Consider the following 8,497-nt stretch of genomic DNA (forward strand, 5'->3'; position numbering starts at 1 on the left):
TTATTATTTAGGTGCAAACATCTGTGTGAAAAATAGATACCATTTAATTCAGAAATTGAATATTATTTCCATATCCACTTTGAGAATCACTGGTTTTAAGAAAATTGAAAAAAAAATTAAACTTTTTTTAATTGATACGATAACTATAACATGATTATTTTTATACAGAGAGACTGGTAATTGATGCGAAATATTAAAAGGCATGACATAAACACATTAATGTTTATTTGAATGTTTGTGTCAATTCTTAACTACCGGAGCAAGGTCTATATTGATGGGCGAGGGAGAGGAAGGAAAATGGTAAGAGGTAGGTAGAGATTCTACTGACCATTCATGTCACTAAACACGGCTAAAGCTATAATACCTACAAGCGCGTAGTGGATTGAAGCTAGCGGCACGGTATCGCTTCCAAGTAAATAAGCACAAACTCGACAGCCAATAATTATACATCTTCGGATCTACCGGATTTGCCCTGATGATGGACACTGCAACGCTGTCCGAAACGTTGGCTAAAGAAGGAGTTAGCGCAACACGGCATAACACCCCAAAAACAAACAACAAAAACGGCTAAAGCTATTTAATTTATTTTTAATGGGTGGTCTTTCGCCAGGGATCACTTATTTGTTCCAAAGATACTCTCAGTATCGCTATTTCAGAATCGAAACGTTGAAAACATTGGTTTTGGTGACCAGATCTTAATAGCTAGGTCCTTCCCACCGTTCTCTCTCCCATCTCTCACCACCCCACTACCTTCAGACTCTCACAGCATATCCCAATCAGGGATGCCATAGTCTCTCTGGCTCCAGAGGGTTGGGAGCAATTGGGACTCTTGTGCGGTTTCACATAAAAAAATAGCGATACTGAGAGTAAATACTTTTATATTCCAATAACTATTGAATTGACACTATATTCATGTAAGTTTTTTTGCATTTACACGTCATCTGTATAAATTCTTTAAATAAATCGCATCAATGTTACTCTAAAATAAATATAAAAATTCTAAATAAATTGTTAAAAAAAAACATAACATCATTTTATGTGCTTGTTTGACTGAGGTCATAAAATAATTTTAAAAAAACATATCTACCATTAAAAACGTGTTTTTAACAACAGACAGAGAGTGGTGGAAATTTGACTTAACATATTTTTGAGTAGAAATAAATTGTTACAATTACTTACAGAGGATGCACAGATATTAACCGTTTCAGGAAGTACTGAATCACAAAACCATTTTTAATTATATGTCTGCCCTGATGAAAGACACTGTAAAGCTGTCCGAATCGTTGGCAAAAAATAAACCGTAAATAACATAAATTCAATCAAGATGAATGGAAATCATCTAGGAATGAGGTGTTTCAACCTCCGTTAAATTTGACATTTGAACGGTTCCCATCAGTCAGATCAGTCATCAACAGATCGGATAGGCTGTTGTGCTTAGATGGGAGCAAATACGCGTTCTAATTAATGTCAACAATGAAAACAATAGAAGATCGCTTGACCGTTTTCTTTGAGGTTGTCAGCATAAAATGTATTCAAATATTACAAAAGGTGTCAAGTGTGAATGCTGTGTCCATTCTACTGGTATTTTAAATATAAGGTATTTGGCATCGGCGCACAACCGCGAGATACGTAAAACGCGTGCCCAGAATTTGTATAGTATGGTATTTTTACTGTTTTTTTTTGTTCTCGAAAAATATTCGATATCAACAGGTGTTATAAATTTATTTTTAAGTTGACGTAAATATTTTTTCAAACCATTGCAAATGTGCAATTTTCGATTTGCCGCCAAAATGACATGTTCGTTTTTATTCTTGAATTCGGCGGCGTGACGTCACGCCAGGCAACGGTTGTGACAGCGGCCTTACCAGCCAATGGCGGTTTCTATGTCATAATAACGTTGTAGCCAGTTGGAATCGTTTTCGAATGTGCTGTTTTAGATCGTTTTTAAAATCCATAACTATGAATGAAAAAAATAAAATTACACGTTTTAAGTACAATGATCAGAATATGAAAAATAAACGTTTAATCTTCCACACATTTTTAACGGTATTCATATATTTTGAAAATACCCAATGTTGACGATTGACGTGAAAACTGGTTATACTGATTTGTCTCATGAAGACACTGGTTTTTACTGATTTGTCTCATGAAGACACTGGTTTTTACTGATTTGTCTCATGAAGACACTGGTTTTTACTGATTTGTCTCATGAAGACACTGGTTTTTACTGATTTGTCTCATGAGGACACTGGTTTTTACTGATTTGTCTCATGAAGACACTGGTTTTTACTGATTTGTCTCATGAAGACACTGGTTTTTACTGATTTGTCTCATGAAGACACTGGTTTTTACTGATTTATCTCATGAAGACACTGGTTTTCTCTCCAAATGGCATCCTTATTAATGAAATATATATTTAAAAAAATGTTACTCTTAAGTTTTCCATTAAAGAACCAGGATTTACTCAAATCAACCGAATTTTACAATAAATTTTCTTAAATTAAATTAAAATATTAGTAGACAGAATTGAAGAAACATTTAAAAATGATTTTATGATTATACAACGGTTATTTATATTTCGTTTTCCATTTGAAAATAACGACATTAATTTAAGTTCACTAATAACTTTTTTTGCTAAAATTACAACAAATCTCTAAGTTTTTTATAATTATATCAAACATCTTACTAAAAATAAACATCACAAAGAAAACTTAAATTAATATTCACATTTTATGATATGTATGCGTTAATTTTCTCACGTCCTTCATTTCATAATAAGGAAGATAATTATTAACTATTTTTCTAAAACAATTTTTTTTTTAAAAATCACTTCTAATAATAATTGCAGCAAGAAAACTACAAACAAAATAAGAAGAGAATAACATAAATTCCATATTATTATCGTGATTATTTTCTGGTTATGATGCTATGTGTCTTGTACATGATGGATACTGTGTAACTATTACCGGCATAATTAATTAAAAAAATCATCACCATAATGCTTTTTTTAAATCTTAAATAATGTCTCCCTTTTGATTGCTTATGTAAAATCAAGACAATATTGTTTTATTTTAACCTGTTAGGTACTGCCGTATCAAATATGAGACATCGGAAGCATGACATATTTGCGACACTGGAAAATTACACGCGGGCTATTCAAAATAACACCTCTTATTGGATATTTCAAGAAAACTTAATTGTAATACCTGTATTTAAAAAAATACAAATATGTAAACATTAGAGATTTCTTACAATCAAACTGAACAGTACTGAGCTTTGAAAAACTTATGTGTAGTATAATTGTAAAAAAGCAATATACAAAATTGAAACTAAAATCAGAATCTTTTGAAGAACAGAAACAATCTTTGTCTATAATAGTAGTGCTTGGATATGGTATCGATGTAAACAAGTTTCGAGATTATGGCAAGGCTTAAATTAACATACTTCTAAAGTTAAACAAAATAACTTATGTAAAAAAAATGTTAATTCTGAGAAAAAAACAATTGTAGGGGTTCAATTGCCTGGTGTTTCCAAATATTCGATTGTCTTATTTAACAATAGTTTATTGAACTTCGGTGAAAAAACATTAATGGTTTGAAAAAATATATTTGCATCGATAAATCAACAAAGGCCAACTCTGAAAATACAAGTTTTATTAGGTATATTTATAATTTTAAGTAAAATTAATGAATCGTTAATCGCCCTATTTGCTTGACATTGTTAGATCGGCGGCTTCTGACGTCACGATTAACCAAATGATTTTATTTGTTTCGGTTTTATAATATTGTTATTATTCTTATAGTTACAGTTTTGAAATCGGTTCATAATTTTAATTTCAGTTATGGTTTGAAATGTAAAATTCATTCACCATGACATCGTACCCGACAAACCATAGATTGAGTACGTTTTGGAGGGCCTTGAAAAAACACTAGATTTAAAAAATATATACATAATTATAGTGGCATTTAAGTTGATGAATATAGATAAAAACAACCGAGGACAGAAGTTAATCATGGTGGAACAGAAAGTAACAAATACTTAAAAATAGTTTTGTTTTAATTATAATATTTAGCCCAACTGATACGAACAAAATACATGTATTTATAAATTTTTGTTTTAGTGAGACATTAATATCGCATAAGTTTGATAAATTTTCATTCTAAATATCACGACATTTTGGAAAAAATGCAATAAAGTCATATTTTTGATATGTTTATGATTTTTACAACATAATATAATTTATAAACGTTATTTTTTTAATATCTATTCATATGAATTTTAATACAAATAACATATGCAATTCAGTTTAAACTTAAAACAATTTTAAATTCGAAAAGCGTTAAAGCTTGGGACAGATTTAAAAAAATTGTGTAATTATTTGAATTATATTTCTTCAATATTATGTCAATTTTTATCAGCGTTACATTTTTGCTAAAAAGATTAATTATAACTAAGCTTCTAAACACAAATAATATCTTCACAGATAACTTAAATATGAATACATGTTAGATAATAATGGTGTCATCCATCCATCCTAGAACGGGAGACCTTCCTAGTTGGACAGTCAAAATCTATGCTGTAATATTTTTGTAACAAACAAATAAAAAACAAATCCATTTTTCATATAAACGGGTTTCCAATAAAAAAATATTTCATTTTATACCCGGCTTTCATGATGTTAAATGTCTCAAAAAATCTGTAGTCATTAGGGTGCATGGATATTTATAGCTGTAGAACAGGTTATTTCGGAAATATTGAAGTAACAATAGTTGAAAATTCAAGATTCAGTGTGCCAATTGAGACCAAAACACGCTAATACATATTATTACTGAAACATTAAAAAAACGGGTTTCCGGAAATTATTTTATAAAAAAAATGTTATGGAAACCCGTTTTTGAAAAATGTTGGAATCCCACTGGATGACAGCCTTGGCTTTATGAAAATGTTTCGCTTATAATCTTATAAACAAAATTAAACGAGGCATTTACGTAAAATTGATATGTTTTGTGTATTTTATAACGATATTTGTATACGTTTAGTGTTAGACATCAATAATACATATGTAATAAAAACATTAAAATTAACATAGCATCCCATATTTAAAATATGTCACTTGAAAGATTTTCAATAATTTTTTTCGCGTTCAACTATAAAATTTTCCAAATCTCAACAGTCATTTTAGATTTATAACTTTTTAAAATTTCAACAAATATATTTTTTCGTGACGAATCTAATAGTAAATTGTAAAGTCAATAGGATATGTTTTTTTAGAAACTTTGTTTAAATTTTTGTTTAACAATAGTAGATAATATTATTATCAAACATTTTAGCTAGAGTAATAAATATATATCAAGAAATGTATATAAGTAGCGATTTTGATTTTTATTTTCAGGACATAATGACATTTATATGATATAATGACATATCATATCATTGTAAATAGATTTGATCCAATCTTTTAATCAGCCAATAAATTTATCATTTAAAAAATCGTGAGGGTTTTCAAAATGAAAGCGTTTAAAAAAAGTTAATAATCAAAAACTACTGGAATTAAAAACAGAAAAATATAATTATTTTATGTGACCATTTTTTCGCTTTCTTATTTCATAGTAAAAAAATGTAATATTGATATTATTGTATGTGGAACGTAAAAAAACCATATTAAATAGTAAAACGAAAACGCACAAGTAAGTTTTACTTTCAAATATTATATGTATGATTTGAATGATAGAATTTTCGTCCAAAACAATGCGCAATGAATATTGCCTACCTTTAACCTTGTTAACCTTTCCCTGTCGTTGCACTGAGTAAAATCCCCATATATGCAACATCGATAGTATTGTGTGTGGAATGTAAAAAACTATACGGAATAATAAAACGAAAACGCACATAGAAAATTTTGCTTTTAAATATTAGAAACATGATTGTAAAATGTAATGTGTTTTTCCAAAACAATGCGCATTGAATATTGTCGACGCGCGTGGTCAACCTTTTCCTGTCGTTGCACCTAATAACCTCCCCATAAATGTAACATCGATATTATTGTGCGTGTAACGTAAAATATATTATGAAAAATAATGCGAAAACGAACACAAATATTTATTTATGTAAGAAATTAATTATGTGAGAATTTAACCTTAAAATAATGCATAATTCCTAATCAACGCGCGATGAATATTGCTGACGCAATTAACCTTTCGCTGTTGTGGCACCGAATAACTTCCTCATAAATGTAACATGGATATTATTGTGTGTGTAATGTAAAAAATGTGATGAATAATACGAAAACAAACGAAAATTAAAAAAACATATATTATGTATGAATTTAATCTTCAAATACTTTATGATTCCTAATCAACGCGCAATAAATATTGCTGACGCTGTTAACCTTTCTCTGTTGTTGCACCGAATAACCTCCCCATAAATGCAACATCGATATTATTGTGCGTGAAACGTAAAAATATTTAAAAACGCATAATAAAATTGTGTGGTAATTGTACCATCAAATTATGATATAATTGTGTGAAGTATTTTGTGATACGTGTTTGAATTTTGTGACTAAGAAGCAGTGCGCTTGAACACATTGATTTTAACAACAACTTGTGATATTATGTTTTATTACTAACAGATGGGAATATGAACATTTGGTTAACTGTTACTATGAAAAAATGGGTGAGTACAAAACAGCCTGAATGACAAGTTTACCGGACGGACAAAAGAGCCTGGCAAGATAAACATTAAAAAAATAGTCAAGACTATTTCTTGAGTACTTTGACCAATGCCGCTTGTGTATAATATGTGTAATTGTTATGCAAATTTTGAAAAAGTTGATTTAAGAGTATGAAAAGTTTATTAAATTTTTATTGGAATGACTTTTCGTTTATCTTTTGAAGATTAAAAGATCAAGGTTATATATCACCGAAGAAAAAAGTAATACTAAAAAATCCAAACGAAAGATGAAACAGAACAAGACATAATAAAAAGGTAGTGATCTCAGCTGGGAATCGAACCGAGGATCTCTGTCTTGTTGCAGACAATGCCTCTAACCACTGGCCCCAATGGCCGGGTGGTTAGAGGCGTTGTCCTGGTAAAAAAATTTAAATTTTTATCGGACATCTTGTATGAAAGAGCAAGAAGAAAGGACTATAAAGACAGATAACGAGTATCTAATCTTTTTCATTACTCGTTACTCTGAATTGTGTTAATTACAGATTATTAGTCCATCACTCCAATTCACAGCAAAATTAAAGACGATATTAAATGGACATTACAATAATATTTGACTGATATTGCTCATTGAAAATCAAATTTATCAATACGTTATGTTATAAAAATATCGGGGGATATCTTAGGTGTGTGTTTTATTTAGAAGAAATTATTATAGCTTTCGACAACACTTTAAACTAGTGATCAAATGCTTGTAAAATCACAACGAAACCTTATATTCAATAAAAGATATAAGCTGTAAATAACCTAAAAAACGAGAATGCTGATCTGCTGTTTTATCATCAATTCACATTACTACCTATTTTCATGATTTAATGTCCCATTTATATTCGTTGAATACGTTAATATATATTTCTTCTTAACATCTCCCAGCAACATCGGAGCGTCGATTGAATTAAGATATATTTAAATTTATATGGTAAATAGCGAATTGAACCTAGAAATTAAAAAAAATGTATTAATGTTAGAGATAAGATTTAACATTTCGTAACACTTTTACAGTAATTTGATTTTTATTGTAGAGAGCCATTAACGTGAAGCTATTTTGTTTATTGCTACAGTTCAGTCAGGCGACTTTGTCAACGGCTGTTTTGTCATTGACCCATTTTTATCGTGGGAGTAATTTTTTTATCGTAGAATAATGGATATTTTATTAATCTAACCCGCATTAAAACAACATAAAAATATTAATAACAGGTATATTCCTACCCAAATCTTTCTCTGCTTCCTTTCCTTAAAAAGCCCCATCGTACAGCATCCCCAAAGATGACATTGGTCCCGAGGGAAATTATTTACCTCAAGGCCTCCTGCGCGGAAATGATGTAAAAAATAGTTGCAGGTGAATCTTTTTAATAAGTTGACTATGGTGACGTCCATCAACAGGGGGTATAACTCCGATAGAAAATTTGAACCGAAATATTGTGACGTCATATGTTTGCCTAACTATATCCACCAATGAAAAACTCTGAAAATCTATGGAATAAACCTTAAAAGTTTTCATTGGTGTATAATAAGTAGGCTCCGAATGAGAATTTTACTGTCTATATATTGGCATATCTATGGTTTCTTAGGACAAATTTGTTTCATACAAAAAGCCTGAAGTTATCTATCTATAGAAGTTGATTTACGTCCATGATCTTGAGAAAAAATGACATGCCGAAAAATCGTAGACAATTTATTCCAAAGCCGTCAGAGAAGCTGGATACATCAAATAAAAAGCATTTTATAAAACGATTCTGAACTTATTGTTCATACAGTTTATTTGTAATAA

Source organism: Hesperophylax consimilis, chromosome 29, assembly GCF_061612785.1.
Source record: "Hesperophylax consimilis isolate HC1 chromosome 29, BYU_Hcon_1.0, whole genome shotgun sequence".
Classification (NCBI taxonomy): Eukaryota; Metazoa; Arthropoda; class Insecta; order Trichoptera; family Limnephilidae; genus Hesperophylax; species Hesperophylax consimilis.